The sequence below is a fragment of the Taudactylus pleione genome, unplaced genomic scaffold, assembly GCF_031769625.1.
Source record: "Taudactylus pleione unplaced genomic scaffold, aTauple2 ptg000017l, whole genome shotgun sequence".
Lineage (NCBI taxonomy): Eukaryota > Metazoa > Chordata > Amphibia > Anura > Myobatrachidae > Taudactylus > Taudactylus pleione.
Window position 1 is genome coordinate 2,852,797 of NW_028284419.1, and position 27,634 is coordinate 2,880,430.

The following is a 27,634-nucleotide window of genomic DNA, read 5'->3' on the forward strand; positions in this document are numbered from 1 at the left end:
GCTGCTCTCCTGTCACAGCCCTGCTATGCCTAATTAACAGGGCAGTGTCGGCACCACCTGGCTGATAGTAGATGCAGTCTCTCATTTCTTCCACACAGGAAGTTCTGTTTCACCCTCTCACTTCTCTAATTAATGGGGATGCAGTCAGGAAGCAGACAGTCAAAATGCTGACCGCCGGCTTCCCGACTGTCTAATCCCGGCAGGGGTCTAATGACAGGCGTCGAAATCCCAACACCTGTCATTTTACCTACGCCGGGAGCGATCAAAGGTAAGCCGGGTGGCTTGCGTGGACAGCCACGGGGGAGGGTTAGGTTAGGGGAAGGGAGGGTTAGGTACCCCGGGGAGAGGTTAGGGTTAGGCACCCCCCCTGGGAGACTTAGGTTTAGACTGCGGAGAAGGGGGGGTTAGATTTAGGCACTTACAGGGGGGTCAGGGTTAGGCACTTGGGGGGGAGGTTATGGTTAGGCACCCCTAAGGGAGGGTTAGGGTCAGGGGGGGGGTTAGGTTAGTGAATATAGAAAATACTTACCTGTCAGGATCTTCACTGCTGGTCTTCCAGCGTCGGCATTCATACCGATCCCGATTAATGTGGGTGCAGTCAGAGAAGCAGCAGAAGTGACGCAGGGGCCTATTCATGATGTTAATTATCGGGGTCGACCATAAGGAGGTGTGCTATTTTTGTTTGAACCAGAGGTATGTCATCTTTAGGAACTTGCAGTTTTATTCTTTAACTTGGAAAAAACGGATTTCCAGAAGTTGTTTTGTTTTTATGCTGGTTTTCTTTCCTTGGCTGCTGTATGGAATTTCTTATCATTCTTTTATTTTTTATTGTATTGTGGAACTCATTTTGTGAGGATTTTTTATCTCTTTAGAAATTGGATTGTGTATGAATAAATTATTTGAAAGACTGCATCTGGAATATTGAACTTCTTCCCCTTTGGATACACACAATAAGTGGGCCAACATTATGAGAATCTATACAAAGAAACATTGATGTGCAAGTACAACATCTAAGATACTGTGAGAGGGGTACGCTATTCTAAAGAAACCCTTACAATATTTTTACCATCAACTTTAGAGTGAGTTAATGGTACACTGTACCTCTTATCTTCTGACACATATTGGGTGACGGTTGTTCTGGTTAAAGATACCTTTATGGGAGTCCACATGGTGTTTCCTTTGTGAATAGGGTATGCTCCATTCTCTACCCACTTACCTAGAGTGTGAATTTCCTTCTCACTAAATTTACAACTGTACTACAGATTAGTGACACAACATATATTTCCTTTGTTTTCATGCAAATACTTATTGGAAGAAAACAACTGTGAAGTAAAAAGAAGGAAAGAAGTGCGATGACAAATTCCTAACACAAGGGACGTTTTATGATCTGATTCAATAAGTATATTATATACCTGTACTAAGCGCCTATTTGTGTACCTCTTTTTTCGCTTTTATTTCCTTTGTGTTCATATGTATGGTTAAGGTGATTTCCATTTAAGAACTAGGAGGTCCTCCAGATACCTTTTGCGCATCCAGTTTGAAACCCTACACATTTAAATCATATTTAATTAACATTCTAACTCGTCGCTGCTCCGGCACGGTGACAACTGATGCGATATCAGCTGCCCCTGCGAGCGGCTTCACTGCTCCTTTTCGGGAGTTCGGTAGTGCGCATGCACGACCTACAGGTCATGCATGTGCACAATAGCTCCGTCGTCCAGCGGAAGGAGCCGAACAGGGGTGGAGGGATCCTAAAGGATCTCTCAATTCAACACGGACGCCCTTCCCATAGGGAAGTGGCGGGTTGCCATGCCGGAGCAGGAGCATTCGTCATTCTGATGTAAAAGTGGGTAAAAACCTGGGATCCAGTGATCATCAAGCAGTATGGGTCAGAATAATGACGGATACTGACTCACCCCATACAAAAACAAAGGTGTTAGATTTTAGGAAGGCTGATTTTGCAGGAATGGGAAGATATTTAAGCGAATCTTTGGCAGAGTTGAGGAACTGGAAAGGAGTGCAGGAGAGGTGGGAACATTTAAAAAGTGCAATATTAAAGGCAACAGACCTTTGTATCTAAAGGGTTATGAAAACCACAAGGAAAATGAATCCAGCGTAGTTTGGGAAAGAGGTAGCAAGTATTGTGAAAGCAAAAAGGATGGCCTTTCGGAAATACAAGCAGACGCAAAATATTGAAGACAAAGAGGAGTATCTTGTAAAACAGAAGGAGGCTAATAAAGTAATCAGATGTGCAAAGGCAAAAGCTGAGGAGAAAATGGCACAGTCAGTGGGTAAAGGGGGCAAAACTTTTTTTAAGTATATAAGCGAAAGGAGAAAACAAAAGGTGGAATAAAAAGACTAAAGACAGAAAGAGGGAGTCTTGTTGAGGGAGACAATGTAATAGCTGATCATCTTAATAATTATTTTTGTTCAGTATTTACTACTGAAAGAGAGGGCAGTTAAGTTGCAGGTGAAATCGGGTACAGTGCATCCGTAAAGTATTCACAGCGCTTAACTTTTTCCACATTTTGTTATGTTACAGCCTCATTCCAAAATGGAATAAATTAATATTTCTCCTCAAAATTCTACACACAATACCCCATAATGACAACCTGTAAAAAGTTTTTTTAGATTTTTGCAAATTTAATTAAAAAAAACAAAAAACTAAGAAATCACATGTACATAAGTATTCACAGCCTTTGCCATGAAGCTCAAAATTGAGCACAGGTGCATCCTGTTTCTACTGATCATCCTTGAGATGTTCCTACAGCTTAATTTGAGTCTACCTGTGGTAAATTCAGTTGTTTGGACATGATTTTGAAAGGCATACACCTGTCTATATAAGGATCCACACTTGACAGTGCATGTCAGAGCACAAACCAAGCATGAAGTCCAAGGAATTGTCTGTAGACCTCCGAGACAGGATTGTCTCGAGGTACAAATCTGGGGAAGGGTACAGAAAAATATCTACTGCTTTGAAGGTCCCAATGAGCACAGTGGCCTCCATCATCCATAAATGGAAGAAGTTCGGAACCACAAGGACTCTTCCTAGAGTTGGTCGGCCATCTAAAATGAGCGATCGTGGAAGAAGGGCCCTAGTCAGGGAGGTGACCAAGAACCTGATGGTCACTCCAGTGGCGTAAGTTCATCCCAGTCGCCCAGAGGCAAGTTCTAATTTGGCACCGCCCCCCCCCCCAAAAAGAAAAAAAGGGCAAATAAATGTGATGTATATCAAACTATACACACGCATGAACACGCACAAGCACACGAACACACTAAAATAGAATGTTTCTATTGGGCCTATTTGCTAAAGTAAATTTGCAGGATATGCACAGGGAGAATACCTTTGTTGCTGCTGCCTGTTGGTATATTTCCACCCAGAAACCGCCTCTACGCCATTTTTTATTTGAAAACAAAACAGTCGAGTGATCTGTCTACAACAAGTAATTTTGTGTTACCTACACATTTCCTTTTACCTGTACCCCATTCTGTCTGTCCGTGCCTCTATATATGTGTAGGCTCGCCAGATCATCCCTTTTAATTCAGGACACACATGAATTACACAGGTTCTGTGGCTGGCTGACTTCAAGTCCGCATATCACCTGGTTTTCATCAGCCACAGACAGGGGCGTTTCTAGAAAGGAGGGGGCCCGTGTGCAGTCTCCGACATGGGCCCCCCTCCCCTCTGTACGGCGGCCGGCAGCACACTGAGCTGTGCGCGGCCAGCGCCAAAATTATAGACTCTAGGCACTAGAGTGTGCCCAGAGTCTATAGAGTATGCGCAGGTCACCGGGAAAATGGCTGCGGCGGCCATTTTACCTGTACTGCGCATGCGCAAATGATGGGAAAATGGCCGCGGCGGCCATTTTCCAGTCATCTTTACAGTGCCGGACCCCCGCGCCGACGTAGGACCCCGGGGGTGTAAGTAATACTATGGATGCAGGGTGTGCGGTGCGGGGCCCCCTTGGACCCAGGGGCCCATGTTCCCCGCACACCCTGCACCCATTATAGATCCACCCCAGGCCACAGAACCTGTGTGATCCACATGTATTCTGAGATAAAGTGATGATATGGCAAGCCTACAAACTTGTGCCCCATTCTGACTCTCAGGTCCTCCCTCCCACCTTTCTGTGCCTCAATCTGCACCCCTTCTGTCTGTCTGGGCCCTTTTGCATCTCTATGCCCCCTTGTGCCTCTATCTGTGCCCCCTTCTACTAGTTTTCCTTTTCTAAACTTTCCTTTCTCCCCCCCCCCTCTGTTTTCTCTCCTGGCCACCAAGATACATTCCTCCCCTGCACATGTTGAATGCAATTTCCCCTCACTTTGTTGTTATTCTTCTTACCTGTTACCTTGGCTGGGACATCTATAGCCAGGGTCTCCTATCCCCTCCATGCCGCTCAGGGTGAGTCACAGCACTGGTACCTGTCCGCGGACAACACTGCCCCTGCTTATGTGCTGGCTGCTCTCCCAGTCCCGACTGCTGGCTGCTCTCCTGACTGCGGCACGCTCCCCACAGTGTGTGACAGCCGTCCTCAACATGTACGTCCAGACGCCCTGTCAGCGTCTCCCAGCTCCCACTCAGCAGGCAGGCTCAGGGTCACAGTCACGTTATGTGACGTCTGCGACCCAAGCAGTGGGTCCAGGTCGCGGTGCAGAGGGTCCAGGTCGTGGTGGAGGGGCGCCGCTGATGCTGCTGATCGGCAATCAAATCGGCGGCTCCTTTATTATAGGAAGTCACAGAATGGTGCACAATGGAGGAGGTGCCCCCTTCAGGCCTGGAGCCCGGCAGCAACTGCCTCCATTGTCTCCGGCAGTTCTGCCACTGGGTCACTCTGTCTGAGCTACAGCATTCCTCTGTGGAGAGAGGAGAACCTTCCAGAAGGACAACCATCTCTGCAGCAATCCACCAATCAGGCCTGTATGGTAGAGTGGCCAGATGGAAGCCACTCCTTAGTAAAAAGCACATGGCAGCCTGCCTGGAGTTTTCCAAAATGCACCTGAAGGAGACTCAGACCATGAGAAACAAAATTCTCTGGTCTGATGAGACAAAGATTGAACTCTTTGGCATCAATGTCAGGCATTATGTTTGGAGGAAACCGGCACTGCTCATCACCAGGCCAATACCATCCCTACAGTGAAGCATGGTGGTGGCAACATCATGCAGTGGGGATGTTTTTCAGCGGTAGGAACTGGGAGACTAGTCAGCATAGAGGGATAGATGAATGCAGCAATCTACAGAGACATCCTGGATGAAAACCTGCTCCAGAGCACTCTTAACCTCAGACTGGGGCGACGGTTCATCTTTCAGCAGGACAACGACCCTAAGCACACAACCAAGATATCAAAGGAGTGGCTTCAGGACAACTCTGTGAATGTCCTTGAGTGGCCCAGCCAGAGCCCAGACATGAATCCGATTGAATATCTCTGGAGAGATCTGAAAATGGCTGTGCACTGACGCTTGAGAGGTGTTACAAAGAGGAATGGGCGAAACTGCCTAAAGATAGGTGTGCCAAGCTTGTGGCATCATATTCAAAAAGACTTGAGGCTGTAATTGCTGCCAAAAGGTGCATCAAAGGCTGTGAATACTTATGTACATGTGATTTCTTAGTTTTTTTAACTCAATTTGCAAAAATCTAAAAAAAAACTTTTTACACGTTGTCATTATGGGGTATTGTGTGTAGAATTTTGAGGACAAAAATTAATTTATTCCATTTTGGAATAAGGCTTTAACATAACAAAATGTGGAAAAAGTGAAGCGCTGTGAATACTTTCCAGATGCACTGTAAATGAGGTAGGAGCAAGCACATTTACAAAGGAGAAGATCCTAACAGAACTCTCAAAAGTGAAAGTGGATAAATCAATGGGGCCAGATGGGATACATCCAAGGATACTAAGGGGTCTATTTACTGAGCAGTGTTAGGAGACAGAGTGAAAAGTGATAAGGTGCCAGCCAATCAGCTCCCAACTATCATTTTTCAAACACAGCCTGTTAGATGGCAGTTAGGAGCTGATTTGCTGGCACCTTATCACTTTTCACTCTGTCTCCTAACACTGCTTAGTAAATAGACCCCTAAAAGATCTTAAAGGGGTGCTGGTAACACCATTAACAGAATTATTCAACCATTCACTAGCTACTGGAGTAATTCCAGAGGACTGGAAAAGAGCAAACGTTGTCCCACTGCATAAGAGTGGAAGCAAGGAAGAGGCAAGCAACTACTAATACTACAGCCAGGGACAGTCACCTACTCTGCTGGTGTTTGAACCCTACCTGTATACGATATTTGGCAGGGCCCAGCATTCACCATATCCAGCTCCTGAGTGGATAATCGGGTGACCATAAACCAAACAGAAGCTGGCTGTCATTGTAAGCCAGTGTGCTGGATGATTCTCTACTTGACAGCAGAGGTCCAGGCCGACTGGAAAAGCTGCTGAATGCAGTTCATGGTTTTGACTGACAGGGGAGGTGAGTGATGTGACGTGGCTGGGGTGGAGAGGGTTTGCAACTTACCCGTCACTTAACAAAAAAAAGTTGATTTCATTACATTTCTCCAGCTGGAACTGGCACATTGCCGCCATTGAATTGCCGGTCAGGACTGGCATGTGGAAGGACACATAGCAACTGATTCTGAGTTGCATGCATGCAGATCCATCTATATGCAGGACCACAAAGGGCCTGAGTTTAAGTTGCATGCATACAGTTCCATCCAGGTTGGATTATAGGTGGTATGGACGTGGTGGTCGCCCAGGGGCCCCCACACATCGGGGGTTCCACACTGTAGCAGACATTGCACTGACCCAGCCCACCCTGCACCTGCCACTGAGTGCAGGCAGCTGGGTGGGGGCAGCTAAGGGTTAACGGATCAGTTGACCCCCCCCTGGCAGCAGCGAGGAGAGCAGGTAACTCCTCAATGTCCGTCACTTACTTACGCCAGGGAGCAGCAGCAGAGCGCCGGCTCCCAGCATTGATCATATGCGGCCCGGGGTCCTCCAGTTGTCACCAGGGCACGGAGGTGTTCCCTAATATTCAGTAGATCGATGTTCGCTGGCATCGATTCCCCCGTCGTTGCTGCATGTGTGGGACTGAGGTGGCGGCTTCTATCCTCTATGGAGCTTTTCCCATTCAGCACCTTGTTCTCTCCAATGCTAGGCCGCCTTAGCCGATTCCTATATATGGACAATGAGAAGGTGTCCCCCTGTTGTAGTTGGAAACCAGTCCCAGGCTGAAGTCTCCATGTGGGCAGAGCCACAAAATATAGAGTTATGGTAGACTTACCTAGATAACTCCTTTTCTTTGAGGTCCATAGGGTCCACAGCGATACCATGGGGATATTATGGTTGGAAGACCAGGCACCAAATAGTTAAAGCTTTGGCTCCCAGAATGTCCCGGGTCCTCCTCCATATATACCCCGCCTCTAGCCATAGGACTGTATAACTGCATCCCCTTTCATTAGCCTGTTAAATAGTGGTCAGTGTGTCCATGGCACAGGACCATACGTGGCTGTAGGCAGGCCCGGTGACAGGGGGGTACAAGGGCTGCCTGCAGCTCTCCATCTCCACTGTCTGCACAAGCGGATGTCTACAGGGGTAAGTGAAAGTGACATCCATTACAGGCAGTGTTTATTTTGTTAAGAATGATACATTAGTTCACCTTTTCCCAATTACACATATAGGTAGCTCCAGTTTTACTTACACACACATACTCCAGTTTGGCCTGTCACTCAGGATGAAATAAACAACAGCGGGGTGCCTTCCTCCACAAATTTATATTCCAAAGTTTCCAATAAAAAATAACCAGGCGGCACTCCCAATGATAGGTGATAAGTCAAAAGTTCTGTAATTCAATAATGTGACATCTTACATCGACGTTTCAAAGCCCATCGGCTTTTTCGTCAGGATTAGTCACAAACATGGTGCACCTACACAGTCCCGGGGACAGAGACCGCCCCCCTCCCTCTTAAGCCATCTGAACCACTGCCCGCGGAGGTTTAATAAAGGTGACAAAAAAAAAAGGGAAAAAAGAAATGGCCACTGGTGTGCTACGGCCCAGGCCCTCTGGCATGGGCCAGGCCCAGGTAATCTGTACGCGCTCCACCCCCCCCTCTCGGCACCCCTGCACAGAGGCGACACTCAGAGAACTTTGTAAGATGCAAAGAAAATTATGAAAATTGTAAGATACAAAGAAAATTATGAAAATTTAATGCAGAAGCAAAAACAAAGTTCTCTGAGTGTCGCCTCTGTGTGACATAAATATAGATATATCTATATATTATATTTATCTAACATATCTATACATTTAGTTCAAGGTGGCACTCTTGGGACTTTATATGCCCTGAGAGTGCCGCCTTGAACTAACTGCATATATAGATATATTAGATACATGTAACATCCCGTTTCAGTCCGGTGGGAATGTAGATGCATTTAGATACATGTATTGGGAGGGATGTGTGGGTTGTGTGGAGGAGGGCCCCAGAAATATTTGTGTAATGGGCCGCAAGATTTCTGTTGCCGGCCCTGGCTGTAGATATAAGTGAGGTTAGCTAGCTAATACTAATATGGAATACATGTATCCAGATTGAATCAGTCAGCCCAACAGAGGAGCTGATTCAGCCCTGCACGCAGTCACCAAATGGTCATGACTGACCAATGTTTTCAAGACTGTGCTGCGATGTTATGAGTGACATGCTGCAGGCATTTGGGGGGAGTAAACGGGGAGCATTCCAGAAAATGGGGGAGTGTCAGCCCCTTTTCTGGTCATGCAGAAACTAGTGGATGCATCCTCAGACGCAGTATCACTGGCCCCGTCAACATTGTTTTACCAAATATCCTGAGTAACCTGAATGTTGCGATGCTGCGACCGATGATCACAATGTTGACCCAATGCTGCATCTGCGGAAGCAGGCAGAGGATCAGAGAAGCTGTCATGGTGCATCATTTTACACACGACACCTCCTGCGACATTTTCATATTGTCACCAGGGGGAACAGGTATTAATTACCTGGGCCCAGGCTAGATGGAGAGGCACAGCAGGGGCATCCTGCTGCCCCCCTTCCTTATGTAGCAAGGGCCAGTGTACTAGTACAGTCACTGGCCCTGCTACGAAGCACCCTCACCTTCCACACCTGGAGGGTGGGGGTGCCTTGGGTCAGAGGGGGCCCCGGGCATCAGGATAGGAAGGGATCCGGAGGGGTCATGCTCCTGCACCCAACCACCAAAGCGGTGGCAGCAGGCATGGAGGTAGCGGTGGACTACCACTGCTGCTCCACGTGCATGATGGCGGTGAATCTGAATCGTCAAGGAATTGGACCCCCGCCAATCAGCCCATGTCAATTCAAACTTGGCATCGGTAGCGAGCCAATCAGGGCTTGCAGACTGGCAGCCAGCAGGCGATGGCCACGGCAAGCCAATCGCGGCTCCCCGCATCATCCCTCCGCCACCTGGTGCTAGCTTATATTATTCGGCATGAGGGAGCGTAAGTTAGTTCATCAGCCAGGAAGGAGCAGTGAAGAGCTCCTGAAGAACAAAGAGCAGAGAAGACGCCGGAAGTCCCGGAGGGTGGTGACCATTACAAAAGAGCTTACACAGGCCGCTGCCCATCATGTGAACAGCAGTGGGTCGACGCCACCCAAAGTGGGGTTGGTGAAGACATCGGAAGCCCTGGGATGGCAGTGGGCCATGTAAAAAAGCCAACACTAGCCACTGCTGCCCAGGTGAAGGCTTCAGGAAGCCCGGAGGTGGGGGGGGGGAGGTGTTCCATCTTCGGTGAAGACCACGCAGTGGCTGTGACTAAGCCAGGCTTGGTTCAGCGAAGACCCCTTAGACCACAGGTTCTCAAACTCGTCCTCAGGACCCCAAACAGTGCACATTTTCCAGGTTTCCTCACAGAATCACAATCTGAATAATTAGTTTCACCTGTGGATCTTTTAAAATGTGTCAGTGAGTAATGAATTCACCTGTGCACCTGCTGGGTGACCTGGAAAACTTGACCTGTGTGGAGTCTTGAGGACCGAGTTTGAGAACCTCTGCCTTAGACCACCAGAGTTCGGGCACAAGGCCCGATGGGCATGTTCAGGCACTAGGCCTGTGGCACCAGAAGAGGCACTAGGCCCAGGTATGGGTTCTATAAGTCGGCGCTAGGCCATGGGCATCTGTGTAAGTTGGCACTAGGCCATGGGCATTGTATATCAGCGCTAGGTCGCGGATATGGTAAATCGGCGCTAGGCCGCAGGTACTGAGGGCAGAAGGCCCTAAAGGCATTGCGGAAATTGGTCAAGCGGTCAGACCCCATTAAAAGTAGACTGTGCTGGACCATGACATTCCCCCGCAGTCAAGCCCCCATTAAAGGTAGGATGTTGGTAAGTCGCTGTATCTCCCACAGTCAGGCCCCCATTAAAAGTAGGCTGTGTTAAGGCATTGATTATTGCATTGGGTTCTGGGTTTGGCTCTTGTTCTTGTGTTCATTTGCAGATGCTGAGATCAAGATGACTCGTCCAGCAAGGGGACAAGAATATATTTGGTGAGCGTAAACTGTGTTTTGTGTGCTGTTTGTGTCATGTGTCATCCCTGTCCCCCCTTCCATTTGGGCCTTTTCATTCAGGGTGCACCCATGTGCTTGGCACATAGGTGTAGTCAATCTGAAGTTTAAGGTGCCAATGATGACCATCCACTGATCCCAGTGGAGGTCACTCTGCCTCAGCACGTGATTCTCTTCCAGGGCCAGGAGTGGGAATCACAACCGTTACTGTCCGCATCCAACCTGCGTTCCAGGACCGTCGACAGGAGCATCATTGGTGGTCTGACGGTGAGAGCCTAGAAGTCGGGAGTTGAGTGCACAACCACACAGCAGCCCTGTGTGTCACCCCCCCCCCATCTCACACTTACCTGTCAGCCTGTGTCTCCCCAGCCCAGCACACAACGATGGGTACAGGAAGGCTACTGCCACTGACCAGCAGCAGTCTCTCTCTGATGTGGGGTGGGGAGCGATTACACTGATCGCATGCACCTGGATTTGCCCCTGTCTGAGGGGCACATGAGCCCCATGTGGAGCGCACTTCCCCCACTGTGAGGTGCTGCAAATACCTAATTTTATAAAAAAAAATGTTGGTAAGGAGGCATGTCCACGCCTCCTTACATTAGGTCATGCTCCCCCTCCCCAATTACCCAGACCTGGCACATCTCTCTACGGCCCTGATAGTCGCACAGCCACTGAGTACAAAGATGCAGCAGTAGCATTAGCATCCACCTGTTACTCAGGCCCAGTATCACAGTTAGACGTTAGATCTGTAGCTGCACAACAAAATAGAAGTCAGACACTAGATAAGTGTAACAGTTATAGAAATACTAGTTACTACCTTTACACACAATATATATATATATATATATATATATAAGCAGCAGACTATTCCAAAAACAGTCTCTTACAATTAGGAGCAATGGTTTGGATGGCGCTCAGGGCTGGTGCTACCATTAGGCAATTTTAGGCGGCTGCCTAGGGGCACCAGCCACAGGAGGGCATCACTGAGTCCACCCAAAAAAATGAAGGTGATTTCTTTCAGTCCCGGCTGGGAATAATGATGACCAAGACTGACGCAGGAACTCCCCCAGCCCCCAGAACTGCACTCTCACTTGTTAGTGAGGTAGAGACAGCAGCAGTAATGGTGGCTCCTTCCCTCTCCTCCATTCAAATGTAACCCCCCTTTACTCTCTAAAAGGGATACCCTTGTAGTACCTAGGTGTAGTATGAAATGGTGACTGTAGCTAAACTGTTTTACCTGGTGAATTGGATTCTCATACAGATTTGCTCATTTATTCGTCCCAATGATTCACTTTCTTCTGGAACTTCGGGATATGGTTGTGTGCATCCACATTGTCTCTCTGAAGAGTATGGTGGGTAGTGACTCATCAAATAAGGCTGTGGTTGATGTACACTTTCTGCCATGTTTTCTGCTTCCGCGCACTCATCTCCTCTTACACTGTATTGACAGTTTTGCTGGTAGTCACGTGGAGGTCTTCTGCGATATGGATAGTGCCAGTAATGCTTGTGATTTGCTGCATATCTGCTGGCTTTAACTGGAGCACCATCAGGACCAGTGATGTTTATTGCCTATACACCTTTTTGTCCATTAATTACATCAAATTCTACAAATTCTCCATCTTCTAGGCTGCGATGATATTTTTTTGGGTTGCTCTTTTGAATTGCTGTATAATGAACAAAAATATCATTCTTGGTGTCATGATGTTTTATGAATCCATAGCCACGTCGCACATGGAACCATACGACTTTGTCTGAAACTCTTCTCGCTATGGCTGATGTAACATCAGTCGACATATGGGTCGTCCTTGTGAATCAAAGTGATCGTTTGCTCTCCTCCTCTCTGTTCTCCACTTTGGTTCAGTAGAGTCAAGCATCCCAGGTAACAATAAGTTGCGAATCTCTCTTTGCATCTCTGCCATCCCTACTGTCAAATCTTCTATTTGCCTTCTAAGAGCCTGTAGAGGATCTGTGGTCGATGCCTGCACACCCTGCAACACGTTGTCTTTCCCCTTCAGCGTTTGCTCGGGGGTTGAGTTATTTGCTCCACTTAGGCATGGACGTTCGTGAAACCCTGGCAAATTCAGAAAAGTCCATTTCCCGATTTCCACCAGTGCCTATCACTTTGATTGCTGCCTCCTTGAAGTCTAGGAAGGAGTGGTTCGGGATTTGCATCCTCAGCATCCGCAACTGGATTTGGGTTCCCTCTCCATTGGCCCCTTCAACAAGCTGGGTTACTAGAGCTTTATTTGTATTTCTGACTTCTTCTGCATCTAAGGTTTGTATCGCATGTAAAGCTTCTTGCAGGTTTAGAGCGTAATCGCGAAGAGTTTCTCCCAGTCGCTGTTTGCAAGCGTAGAATTAAATTTTTAGTGCAGATAATGTCCGAGTCTCAAATATGGTTGCTAATCTTTTCAGCACTTGACCCACGTTCTGCCTCTCATCCAATGGCCATGACGTAACTTCTCGAAGGGCAATCCTTTCAGTTGGCCTATTAAGATTTCAACTTCTTGTTGGTCACTCAAGGGATACAGCCGAAACATTGAGTTCATCTTGTTTTTTAATTCACTGAAGGTATTTCCTTCTGTGCCATGAATATCTCCACTGTAAGTTGGGAGCCATGGGGCTCCGAAGTAGTATGGTAGTGTAATAGGGTTAATTTGTGCCATTGCCGGGTTTGCTGGTCCTGCTCCGCTGCTTAATGGCTCTGCAGGTTGTTCTGTTGACATCTTTTCCTTAGATTCCCAATCTCCTTACTTTAGATTCTGAATCCTGTTTATAGTGACGCCAAAATGTAGTACCCAGGTGTAGTATGAAATGGTGACTGTAGCTAAACTGTTTTACCTGGTGAACTGGATTCTCATACAGATTCTTTCCACTTTTCAGAGAGGTAAGGAAGATCAGTCCAGACAAAGGGTCATTCAACAGTCTGCTCTGCGGAGAGCCGATTTATTAGAAATAACTGCAGTTTTGTGAATTTGAGAACTGGCTTTCAAACCCAAGCTGCTTACTAAAATAATCGGTTAACAATAATCTGGCTCATATCACAACACTCAGCAATATAATATGAAAGTACAGTAATACATTCAATTCAAATATGGTAGGGCAATTAACTTCAGATATGTATTCACTTCTCTGTTTATACTGTAATTCAATAATTAATTACTTTGCATACTCTATAGGAAACAGCTACGATCATGAACAATGTACTTCACAGTGTCATATAAAATCAAGTGCAGAATAACATTTCTCTATAAAAACTACGATCTCAAAAGATTGGCAATAAACTACCGTGTTTCTCATTAGTACGCCCAGGAATAGTGTCCCTAATCTTCACTGATCAGCACGTTGGAGCTCATTATAAGAAAACCTGGGTATTAAATGATACTTGAAATGGTTACAGTCTTTGCAGAAAATCCACTTCCTATAAGATCAGTCTCTATGAATGTGCAGTCCTTCTCCTGGCATGTATTACAATGCAAAGGATACTTGTACAGGTGACAGCACGTGACTTTCAGCATGTAGCATGTGACCTGCACAGCCTCTCCTCTCCTTGGTGCTGTGGTAAGATCAGTAAAACTGAGCACTTTCAAGCTCTCTTGTCTTCACATAGAAGGGTGTTATCCCCGATAAGTTGCTGATCTCCACTCTCTGTGCCCTCAATCAAGACTCAGTGCAGCACACACACTCCTGGTAGTTGTTTCTCTCCAACAGCTCACACTACACGGCACCTGTCACGCTCCACATGGCTGCTTCTGCTCTGCCTTCTCTAGTTTCACTTTCTACCCTGGGCTCAGCAGTGCTGCTGCTGCTCACAGGTGGCTGCTCCTGGGTCCTAGAGTCAATCCTGAGCAACCCTCACTGTGCACAAGAAAGGACTGCCAGGCTAAGCAGTTTCTCTGGGGGTGCCACACCCGGGTACCTCAACGTCTGTTAACTGTTATGACCTTATATCCCGTCAGTGCCTCCACCCAAGTGTTTGTGATATGTGTGGGCCTACTTGGGAAACCCTCATTAGCAAATGTAATGTATTGAAATAATATGTGTTAACGAGTTTCTTTGCTCTTTTTCTTATACCAGTGACTTACACTCTCCCCGATTTTCTTTCCAGGGCCCGTATCGGATACAGCAATACTGCAATGATGACAGGTAAGTAATGATGCACAGATGGTATACTTTTCCCCTTCTTTCTTTTTTATATACTTAATGGTAGTAATATACACACACTTATATAATAATATACAAAGGCAGAATCATCACATATAATAATATACAAAGGCAGAATCGTACAGTGTTCACATTAACATTTTCTCGCAGCTGAATTACTATAACACAATGCAATCTACTGTTCCATACCCAAATACTTTCAATAGAAGATGTACTCCTTTACTGTGAGTATCTTATCTAATATCACAGTATGATAATGTTCAAACAGTTTCCCTGGGTTAAGAGTCTTTGCCAATGAACTGTCGGTGATATGTGAATACTCCACTAACGTGTGTTGCTTGGAAATCAAAGTCCTCTTTTTTTTTTTTTCCCGACTAAATGGGTTATAATCTTGGACAGTATACTGCACAAGAAAGTCTTCTTCGTTCCCTGGGTAAGTACAGCTGAAAGCTTTAAAACTGGCCACACTTACTGGGTTTGCAACCTTGATGAATGCTTAGAGTTCCTGCACCTGATGTACTATTAATCCCGGAATATGTGAAGATCACCCGCAGTTGATAGACTAATGGTGGGTACACACACTACACGATATGCTCCCTGAGCGATATCGTGTAGTGTTGACCCCGGCAGGCTGTGCTCAATGTCATTCATGACATTGAGCACAGCCGCTGAACGATATCATTAACGATATCGTTCAGCGCCGGGCTCTCTCCCCCATTCTCTGACATGCAGCAACCTGACGAGATCGTCAGGTTGGCCTGCATGTCAGCCCGATGAACGATGATGACGAACGACCCGCGGGAACGTGCGTCGTCGTCATCGTTCATCTTTTTGGGGTTAAAAATGGACGATAAAGTGGACGACTGAACGATAACGATATCGTTATCGTTCATTCGTCCACTTTATCGCCCAGTGTGTACGCACCTTAACAGATTGACATTCTCCTTTACTGTAGAGGAATACCTGCAGCACTTTTAAATTAAGAGTTTGTCAGTAACCACTTAAATGAAGGCAGTCCTCCCGTATACTAGCTGATCTGAAATTTCTCACTCAGTATATGAGCCTTGTCTCTACTCACTAATTAAACCCAAAAGGGAAATCTGAAAGGCACACAGGATTAATATTCAAATATGGGGGCACTTTCTGGCTTGGTTCCCAAGATGGGCGTTATTTCAAATGTCTATTACCTGAGGATTCAGGACACCTCAATGCTGGTGATTTTATTGCTTTGCTATAATATGCACTACGGTAGACTGGTCCTTCTTCTTTGTCACTCTCAGTAGTGCGGAGTTAAAAGTGCTTATCCTAGCTAGTATGTCCTAGCCCTGTTAGTATGGAGTTAATAGTTCCCCTTGCAATTTGCAAATATGCCTCTCTGTTAGAGCATAATACTAGGAGGTGAGTGTGACAGTGCCAGTTATGATATCAGGGACGAAAGGGAGGGATACCTGCGCACTGAGAATGGGTTGAGTGGTTGTGAGCTGCGGTATAGAGAATAACAGCTGACCCTGCTATGGCACGGATAAATAATAAGAATTATATACTGAGCTCAGCTCTAATTTATACTAGGTGTTGAAAAATAATCCAACATGTCACTGGCATAAATATTGAATAGATGGACTGTATAGGTGAATAAAGGAAAAAACTCTTTACTGGTATATAACAACTAAATATCACAAAGGATAAATGCAAATATGTCAGAAATTGATAATCACAACATGTATTGACATACAACAGGATATAAGCTGAGTATAAAAATCAAGGAGAGATCAGTATCAAACTACTGCTGATTGATTCAGTGGTTCAATGTCCAGTAGTGGCGTGACTGGTAGGTCCCAGTCAAATGTAGGGGATGCTGTTAGTCAATGGAGAATGTAGAATAAGATAATTGCAGAGTGAAGTAATTGAGGTCACCAGCAGCGTCCCCGCTGGTACCTGATAATCCCAGATGTAGTGCTAATGGTTGGTTGCCCGGGGTGAGCTTCTTGAGGAAGGCAGTACGGACCTGATCGGCAGGTGAGGGGTTAATTGTGATTATCAATTTCTGACATTTTTGCATTTATCCTTTGTGATATTTAGTTGTTATATACCAGTAAAGAGTTTTTTTCCTTTATTCACCTATACAGTCCATCTATTCAATATTTATGCCAGTGACATGTTGGATTATTTTTCAACACCTAGTATGAATTAGAGCTGAGCACAGTATATAATTCTTATTATGATATCATGGACACAGCGCTTCTATTGGCTCACAACCTCTTGTAGACTGGGACTCCACTGATTGCAGTTCAATGACACTGCTACTCAGCCCACCTCCTTCCCAGCTGGTCTACTCAGCCTCCTGGGTGTGTCACAGCAGCCAGTCCTCCTCAGCTGACCGAAAATTCTGTCCGTTCACCAAGCACCGTCACTCTCCCCCGGACAGCCTCTCAGACTCTTGCCGGGAACTCGCACAGCTGATCCACTTCAACACAGGTACCCTTCTCACCGAGGTTTTCCTGCATTAATTAGCCCTCACTAGCTGCCCTGACTCTGCCCCACAGCTGCCGCTCCTGCTCAGGTTTACCTCAGCGCAGCGCTGCGGACATCGATCAGAGGGCTCACAAAGGGGAACTCCAATCTGCCCGCTCACGCTAGCACTTCCCTTTTTACAGCCTCCTCACCACCGCAAGCCACGCTCGCTTTTCCCGCTCAGCTGTGCGAGCCTCCACTCCGGACCACTGTGCCTAGCCCCACCATGACTGCCTATGTGTCTGTGTGGTGTCATTGGCATTTATACAGGAGAATTGCCTCCACTCGTGTTCACAATCCCCCTATACATTTCCTTTATACAGAGAGTGATCAATATAACCATCTCTCATCTGCAATACAATTAGACTGCCCCTCACAACTGTGTGATACAATCACAAACATATATTACATCTCTATATACAAATTATTATAACCTAAACTTTACTACACAGATATATACTGTATATATGTCCATTTCCTGTGTTACACATCTCTTTTCCTCCAGGTGCCAGTCTGTCTCTCAGGGTGAGTGTGTGTGTGGGTTTTCTGAGTGCTGGCAGGGTGTGTGTGTGTGTGTTTAATCATCATGTTTTTTCTAATCTGTGTAAATGAATGTGGAGGTGTCTGATGGGCCGCCATCAGGGGGGGACTGCCGTCCCGGGCCCAGACCCACAGACAGAGCGCAGGGGCCCGCCCGCTCCTACCATCCGTTGCCTGCTCCTACCGCCCTGCGCCGTTCAATAAAGTGAGAGGGGGGGCCCTCCCGGGGGGGCCCTCCCACTCCTACCGGCGCCTGCTACCACCCCCTTGAATTAAAAGTGACAAAGGGCCCTGATCCTACAGACGCAATGCCCGCTACTACCCTGCACCGCATAATAAAAGTGAGTAACAAGGGGACCGGCCACTCTGCCTCCTACCGCCGCACCGTCTCCGAACTCCGCAGGTGTGCAGTAAAGTTTTTGTTATTTTTTGTGAGCTGGCGCACCTGACGTCATGACGTCAAGGCGCTGAAAGAGAGGGGAACCGCGGCACATTGAGGACGGAGCACCCAGGCCTAGAACCGACTAAGGAGGTAAGGAAATACCATGTGGATGCGGGGGCTGACTGGAGAGTGGAGACGAGAGGCTAAGCAGGACAGGAGAGACAGAAGGTGACTGGCTGGGGTTAGGGAAACACTGCAGGGCTAGAGAGATTTTATTTTTAATTTGTTTGTGTAGGAATAACGCAGGGGTGGGGCCCGTCTATTTAGTCAGTCCCGGGCCCCTTAATTTCTGATGGCAGCCCTGTCTATGGGCAACACCCCTTAGGGGTCTATCTACTAAGCTGTGTTAGGAGATAAACTGAAAAGGTACCAGCTAATCAGCTCCCAACTGCCATTTTTCAAACACAGCCTGTGACAAGACAGTTAGGAGCTGATTGGCTGGTACTTTATTACTGTTCAGTTTATCTCCTAACACATCTTGGTAAATAGACCCCTAAGTCTCAGTAGTTAGATTCTTTTCAATAGTTCAGTTTATATCTCATATGTTAAAAGCTGGATTGACATATCTATAAAACATTATTTTTTATTAATGTCATTCTGCGCGGTTTATTTATTTATCAGGACAAACCTTTATCTGGCTTTTAGGAGGTCTATTGCTAGTTAATTCCTCCTTCATCTATTTGCACATATTATTGCCACGTCTTTCTGTTCACTGGGTACACCCACTTGGCAGGAGGTTACTCCCTTCAGTGGGCCCCTACTATTGCAATCCCCTGGTGGGCCCTTCATGCCCCACTCCGACAGTGGTGGGAGATATGTGTGAGGGGGATCTGTGCTATGGGAAATCTGTAGAGGGATCTGTAGAGGGATCTGGGGCAGTTCATATATGTGTCTCAATCTGGCTCTGATGCTATCCCATCCATTTACCTCACCGCACGTCCCTGGCAGGACCTGTTTTGCACATGCGCAGTACGGGTCCTGCCGCAGGCACAGACCCTTCAATATCGAAGATATGAGTTCATCCTCAGATGAACGTAGATCTCTGAATAAGGCCCTAAGTTAGAAATGTCCAGGATATGGAGAGAGCAGGTGCTTGTAGGAGAGAGGCCAAAGACACAGCAATTCATTCAAAGTAGTCCCATAGCAGCATAGATATCAGGTTGAATGATTCCCTTCTGTTTAACTCCTGTTTAACTCCAGTGTAACTCTGAATTATATTTTAACTCTAATTACAATTGGAATGGGAAATCGTCCACATCGTCTAATATGTACGCACTATTGCCTGCTCCTGTGCGTCACTTCTGACATATTCTGATCTGCTGTACATACATGGCAGATGAGAAGATATCTTTAGCGATTTTGTGGAAATTGTATAGTTTGTACATCCAACCAGACGACCAGGTGATATGTTAACGTTACATCAAAACGATCGGATGACCAAACGTTGCAAGATATATTGTTCAGTCATTTAAAGGATTGCATAGTGTGTATGCACTATAACATTTGTTCCGGGGATGAAGGAATCGTGATGATTGCACCTAGCCTTAAACAAACTTTAGAATTAGAATATATTTAGAATACAGGTTGAGTCTCCCATATCCAAATATTCAGAAATACGGAAAATTTATTGCCCTTTTCCCCCATCCGGTATTTAATTATTTTGCTTAGTATTTTTTGTCATCAGCTCCCCTAAATGTATTATTCTTGCTGTTTTCTACACCCCCCATGTTGAATTCCATATTACTTTCTATTCTCTGTTTCTTTTATCTTCTTTTCATCTTCTGTTTTTCTACAAACTTCCCTGTGTTAGCTGCTCCTCTTTTCTCTCAGCGATGTAACATCGCCATGCTAAATTCTTTTTAGAAAAAATGCTCTGAATAGAAATTCTTGGATTTTCTAAGATGTGGTTCCACAAAAAAAAAAGTTGCCTCTTACTAGCGAGTTTGCTAAAACTGCATGTACTGTGGTTTGAGCTTGTACAGCCAGAACCAAAAAAGGAGCCATTTTATACAAATATTAAGCGCTTGATTCACTAGTGATCACAACTGCAATTACATACGCTATCAGCCAATTGGGTATGCATCGCAGTGCACGTGCATGAACCAGCCACTGCGATCGGGACTGCGATCACAGTGACTAAGCAGAGCCATCACAGAGTGATTGACTGGAACAACATATGTGGGTGGTGTTGGGGGGTAGGGGTGTTGGTGAAACGCAGGCGTGCCAGTGCATTTGAACACCGCTGCAGGGACGTGCAGAAATTATGTGCGATGCCATACACAGCTCGAGCTGCAACAGCGTGAGATCAGCTTAGTCATTTCTGAGTAAGCTCAGAGCTTGTGCAAGCGTGCGTGAGGCTGCGATGTTACTCGATGTTACCGATGCTTTCGCAGACTTGCTAAGTATTACGGATGTTAGTAAGAGACCTTATGTTGTGCTAAGACTGCATTGTGATCACAGAGATAAGCATACCTTTGCAGTGACACTGCGTGCGTAATGAATCAGGCCCTGAGATCACAATTATAATTATTTTTTTATCATTGGGGACAAATAAGAAAATCAATCTATTAAGAATATATAATATTTAATAAATATTAAGGGTCTACTATTATTTTCAAATTGAATAACGGAGACAATAATATTTATTACATTTATGTTAATTTGGCCTCCCTCCATTCTTCCACCGGCTGGCACCAGTATTATGCCAACATAACAAAAAAGATAACAGCACAAAAGTGTGTATTAGATCATGTACGAAAATATCATAAATAAAAATGTGGATAGAGAACTGTGGGCTTTATTCAGCAAGGACTGCAATTGTAAAGCTGCACAGAGGCATATACTGTAGTGTGTAGTGCACACAGGCAACTTTGCAATTGTGATCCTTGCAATAATGCAAATGCGGCAGGAGGTATATGACACCCCCTGCTGAATTTGCGATCCCAGCACTGTGACTGAGGTCGCAGGCTGGGATCACCATCGTGACCATCGGTGGTCGATGGTCGTGATGGTGGACGGCACCTGGCGGTCAGGCAGCTGGGTAAGCCTCAGCTTACCCAGGCTGGCCGGCTTGCGAGTCCAGCAATCTGCGTACGTCCATGCAGTCCCTGGGCTGGGCACTCCCGGAAAACAGGAACGCCGCCCGACTCCGCTTCCGCACTGCCCCTTGGCAGGCAGAGGCTTTTAATCAGACAGAGGCCTTCAAGGGCTTGTGTGCGTCTTAGCAGGACCCATTCTACACACTCACAGACTCGGGAATCTGCGTTCAGCAATGCACGCCTTGTGTGAATACTGAAAGTTTAGAATTTAATGCTATACATTTTTTAAATATTAATACATTTAAAATAAGTCTTTGCATGCATTTAAAATGGTAAAGGGATGGTATACCACATATGTGTGGAATGAATTAGTCCACCAGAAAGTTGCTGTAAATATTTGGTGCTCTTTCACGGGTAATAAAAAATGTCACTTTACAGTCATAGATGACACACAGATATAATTACCAGTACCAATAAGTCCATTGAAGGAATGAGATATAGGCCCTCATTCAGAGCCGCTCGTTAGCGGCAGTACGCTCGTTCCGAGCGATGTTTGCACATCTGCGCATGCGTACGGTTTTTAGTATGCATGCGCGAACCAGTCAGTGCGGACAAAAATCGTTTGTACGCTATATAGCGAGTGCCTGCTATTTTGAGTGACAGAATGAGGCGTATGTGGGTGGTAACAGGGGAAGGTGCTTGAAAATGGGGAGTGGAGATCTGAACGCAGGCGTGCTTAAAGGTCAAAACGGGCGTATTATGGGTGTGCATAATTAATACAGCAGCGTCATTGACCACGTCACTGGGTTATTTTATAGCCAGAACTGCTCGCAAATTTGTGGTAGCAAACACCAACCACAAGAATAGCGAGCAGTTTATACGCTGGTCGATGTACTCGATTAATCTAATAAATAGCGGACATGACGTATGGTGCGAACGGCCAGGGGGCGTTTTTAACAAATAAACGAGCGTATGTTTTGCTCGCTCGTTCAGACTTAGAGGCGTGAACAGACTGCAATTTGCGAACGGATCATTTGAATAGCCACCCCTTGTTTTTGAACGAACGACCGCAAATAGCGAACGGCTCTGAATCAGGGCCATAATCACAGCGAGGTATGGAATAACCTGCATCCTGTGCAGTCCATTGCTGGTGCAAATATCCCAGGTCTTGTAGGAATCAGCCGTAGCGGACTTGGGGTTCTCTGGTCTGCAGAGTTGTAAGGAATTGTTTCCAGTGATAGGAGTAATATATTCAGTATAAGTAGACTAACGCATTTGGGTGTAGTATAAGAGATATACAGTTAGTAGTTAGACAATGTCTAGATAGACACCAGATGTTAGACAGTCAATAGTTAGACAGGGAAAAAAGTTAGACACAAACAAAAGTCAGACACACTAAAGTTAGACATGTAAAAAGTTCGACAGGTACAAAAGATCGACAGGGTCAAAAGTTCGACATGAAAAAGATCGACACAAAAATGGTCGTCAATTTTTTTTTTTTTTAGCCCTAATCTTCACCCTAACCCTCCCCTTGGTGCCTAACCCTAACCCTCCCTCCTGGTGGCTAACCCTAACCGTCTGGGTAAGTGCCTAACCCTAACCCTAAACCTATCCCTAATCTTAAAGAAAAAAAAAAAAGTGTCAACCATTTTTGTGTCGATCTTTTTCATGTTGAACTTTTGACCCTGTCGATCTTTTGTACCTGTCAAACTTTTTACATGTCTAACTTTAGTGTGTCTGACTTTTGTCTGTGTCGAACTTTTATCCTTGTCTAACTATTAACTGTCTAAAATCTGGTGTCTATCTAGACATTGTCTAACTAATTACTGTCTGTCTATAGTCCGGAATCCACGCATTACCTGTTTCCAGATAACTTCCCCAGACGCAATATGAAAATAATCCACATGAACACCTAATATCAGTATTATGCCATAATCACAGCGATTCAATCGGCGATGCATACAAATCTGTTGGCTGCAACTTATGTGTTAGTCGCATTGGGGGTGCATTAGCAACCTTATACCCCTTTTCCACCTAAATTCCGGGTCTGACCCAGAGTTGCAACAGAGGACCTTATTCAGAGGCGGCCGTACGGTCGATGTTTGGCCAGTGCACATGCGCACGAGGGAGCCGGCTCCCTCGTGCACATGCGTGAGACCCGCTACGACCGACAGCGCTGGTCGTAGCGGGTCTCTTTCGAAAGGGTGCAAGCTGTCGATGTTGATTGACAGCTCACCCCGTTTGGAAGCCGGGCCAGGGGGGGTGACATCCCAAACGGAGGTGTTCCCATGGGAACGCCTACCATTTGGGGGAGGCCCCACTGACATCATGTCAGTGGAGAGCTTCCGGCTCTGAAAGAGCCAGAAGCTCTCCGGGGCTTGCGACAAGTGAGACCCTACACTAGGGTCTCGTCGTAAGCCCCGATGGTCGCGATGGTCTCTGACCATCGCGACCATCACCCGAGCGGTCGTTAGAGCTGTGGGTGTAAACCCACAGCCTAACGACCGAAACAGAGGCGGGCGGTCAGGATGCAAGCGGCCGCCCAGTTTCTGAGCGACCGCTTGCATCCTCCGACCGCCTCTGAATGAGGTCCAGAGTTCTTATCCGGATCAGACCCGGAATTTTTCCGGCGCCGACTCGAGATATTCCCGAGTCAGCGAGTTGGTTCTGCATAGACCCGGCTTTTCCGGAGTGAAAGTGGATGCTTGGAGATAACGTTATCTCCAAGCGCCACTGAAGCCGGACCAATCGGCCGGCTAGCAGTGCACTCCAGGTCATCGTGACCCGGAGTGCGCTGTTCTCACAGCAGGGTTTCACGGGTTACTCCCGTGTTAAACCCTGCTATTTACCTGTGTTGGATTGCCGGGTCACTCGACCCCCGGGTTAACCCTTCAAAAACCCGGGTTTTAGCTCCGGTGTAAAAGGGGTATTAGTGTCAGAGCAGGCAATTGCTCCTGCTGAACCAGCTGGTTTGGCATTCATGGCGCAACTTCAAGCGCATTGCAGCGCTTCTTCATTGCAATTTTCCAATGTTGTGCAATCTGTGGTTTGGGAATGATTGTTCCTTTTGTTTTGTCCTCTGCAGGTTGCTTTGGAATGGCCTTACTTACAGCTACAGTCGAGGTGGTTGACAAGGATGACTGTCTCCTTAGTCCCTCCAGTGAGTTGGAGCAGTTGATGGCCAGTGACAGTCCTGTCAATAATTTGTCGATTTCCCTTTCTAGCACTGATTTGACTGAATCGGCATACCCAGCAGTGAAAAAACACAATCGCAAGCATCGTAGATGTGGGCGTAGCGGGCGGAGATCACAGTCTGCCAGCATGAGCAGTTCAGGATCTGCAATTGTGCCTAAAGGTAGTGTTATACATTACAACAATACTGCTATCTTGTGGGCTCTCTGTCCCCATTTACGTGACCGCATAAGCAAGGACAAATATATTGATGTACAGTATATGCCTCTACTATCAAATTAAAGGCAAACCTGGAAGCTGTTAAACGAAAAGGGCAAAGGAAGCTATTGGTCTTATAAAAAATGGCTGGCGGAAATGTACATGTTTTCTGCTGTGAGTTGAACCAATCTCCCCAAAAATATCAGGTGCTTATAGACCACATAATTAATATAGTAAAATACAGAACAAGGGAGCGCATATAGAATAAAACAAATTTTGTTTAATATAACATGAAACGTGTCAAGTTTCCAGCATAGGGTTGACACTTAGATAGTGAGATGTTCCAATTATTATTATATTGTGACAAAAGTGCCAAATATATCGCGTGCTCACTCTCCAAGACCTTAATCTCACCACCAATGTTGATGCCCAGCAATGTTTATCACAAAAAAACTGCGGTGGGAGAATGGCCTCTGTGTATTACACTCCCCGGCTGAATACAATGTAGCAGCGATCCTGGAAGAAACACATCCACGGCCTAATGTAATGTGGAGGGAGACTCAGCTTATGCTGTGAGCAGACATGCACAGTTCAGCGTCCAAGGTATCTCACCAATCACAAGTTAAATGTCCAGCAGCCGGTATTAATGTCCAAAACAGATCTTAATGCATTTCTCCGTTATGTATATCCAACAGTTTCATCAGAAGGTGTGGTACATCTTGACCAAGTCAGATATTTAAACTGGCATTATCAAATGATATTAGCCTATCAATTATTAGTAATCAGTAATGGCAGATGATTTAAATGCTCAATAGCTATATTCAGCTGTTAATATGAAAAATAAATCAATCAATGAAAAATTCACATAAAACATTAACAAAGATTAATAGATCTAAATGGCAAATGGCATCGTTAAAGAAACTTCTATTATACCCCTTTTCCACCTAAATTCCGGGTCTGACCCGGGGTTGGAACAAAGTTCCTATCCGGATCAGACCCGGAATTTTGCCGGCGCTGACTCGGGATATTCCCGAGTCAGCGCCGCTCACACCGCAGTCGGGTCTGCATAGACCCGGCTATTGCTGAGTGAAAGTGGACGCTTGGAGATGACGTCATCTCCAAGCGCCACTGAAGCCGGACCAATCGGCCGGCTAGCAGCGCACTCCAGGTCATCGTGACCCGGAGTGCGCTGTTCCCATAGCAGGGTTTCACGGGCTACGCCCGTGTTAAACCCTGCTAGTTACCTGGGTTGGATTGCCGGGTCACTCGACCCGGCGATCCAACCCTCTGCCCTTTTACACCAGGGAGCTGCCCGGGTTAACCCTTCAAAAACCCGGGTTTTAGCTCCGGTGTAAAAGGGGTATAAATCACAAAGCATATATATTTATATATATATATATATATATATATATATATAAATAAATAAATTACTAGAAAGTTAATTCATTAGAAAGTCATAATATGTTCATTTTGTATCCAAGGTATTCTTAATATTGAAGGTTAAATGTGCATACACACGTAACGATTTTGTAACCAACGATTATCTGTCAGATTATCTAGGTGCGTACAAACGTAACGATTTTTTGAACGATTTGACTATAAAGACGTCGTTATCGTTCAATCGTTCAAAAAATCGTTATAACTTTGAACGAAAATTGTTGAAGCGCGCTCCCGTTTGTAGTTCATTTCGGACTCTCCAACATAACGATTTTCATTACGGGAAGGAACATTTTTCGTTCATCGTTGTAAAAATCGTTCATTACACTTCAAAAAATCGTTCACTTTTCAAGGGAAAATCTGACAGATTATCTGACAGATATTCGGTGGTTACAAAATCGTTATGTGTGTATGCACCTTCTGTCAGATTATCTGTACCCAACCCTTATAAAATTGATGAGTATTTAATTGATGACTAACATCATAAAAAGCAATAATATATTGCATATAAATCGATAATAATATAAAACGCAATGATGTTTATGGATCATTCAATGTGCATAGTCGATTCCTGGCTTGTGTCGAATAAATGTAAATATACTGTATATATCTCCACTAACTAATCCGGTATACTGGCTGCAGAGGTGTGTTAAAGCAATGTATGTGTCACTCAGTAGTAGGAATCCAGTATTCTAATGAGACTAATTACACTGTACAACAAATTAATACTTTTTATTTGTTTCCTTCCTAAATAGTCATACATTACTAATTTGAGGTAAAGAAAAACTAAAATGATTTCAGAATGTTTTTACTAGCTCTATTTTTGGAGCTACACTACTTGCACTGTACTGTATGTACATTAGTAATATAGTTATATAGTGAAAAGCTATTTTTAAATAATCTGATATTTTCTTGATAGAAAATAAATAACAGTTGTATTAATACAAACAATCACAAATAAGAACACAAAACGTAACAAACATACAGCATACGAAACAAACATACAGCATACGAAAGTACTATCTAATATAGTGGCCTATTCATGAGGGTGCTTTCTCTTTGCTTGTCGCTTGTACTCCTCTTCTGGGGCATCTCTGGTCACTGTCCAACAGTAGTGATTCACCTACCCTGATATCTTTGCTCCATTGCTGAAATGTCTTGGTGGAATCCCTCACTATGCTTGTCACTCAGTACACCACAGTTATCTTGTGTGGGTAATCCTGTGAATCGCATATATTTGAATAGGGGAGGGGACAAATAATGGATTAATTTAATTGGGTCATTAGGCCCCGCCCCCTCTGTGCGGAACGCAGATTGCTGGGAAGATTCTCTAGATTCTGCCCACTTCACTAGGAATACCCCTGCATCGTCATAAATGGGCTATATCTCGGAACTCAGAGCTAACTGAGAGTTTTAAATGTCATATTCATTCTTTGCATGCTGAAATCAATTAGAAGTAACTATTTTCACATCAGAAACATTTTCATTGTTGTGCAATGTTACCAGTCAATTCCTGCATTGCTTAGATGCCCGTATACTGAAGTTCTTGCATCCATTAAATAAGTAATCCTGTTTGCCACT

General features: G+C 45.5%; 1 pseudogene; it reads right to left on the bottom strand.

The window, feature by feature from the left end:
* Nucleotides 1-12,297: 12,297 nt before the first annotated feature.
* On the bottom strand, nt 12,298-13,257 carry LOC148540753 (uncharacterized; annotated as a pseudogene).
* Between the last annotated feature and the right edge of the window lie 14,377 nt (nt 13,258-27,634).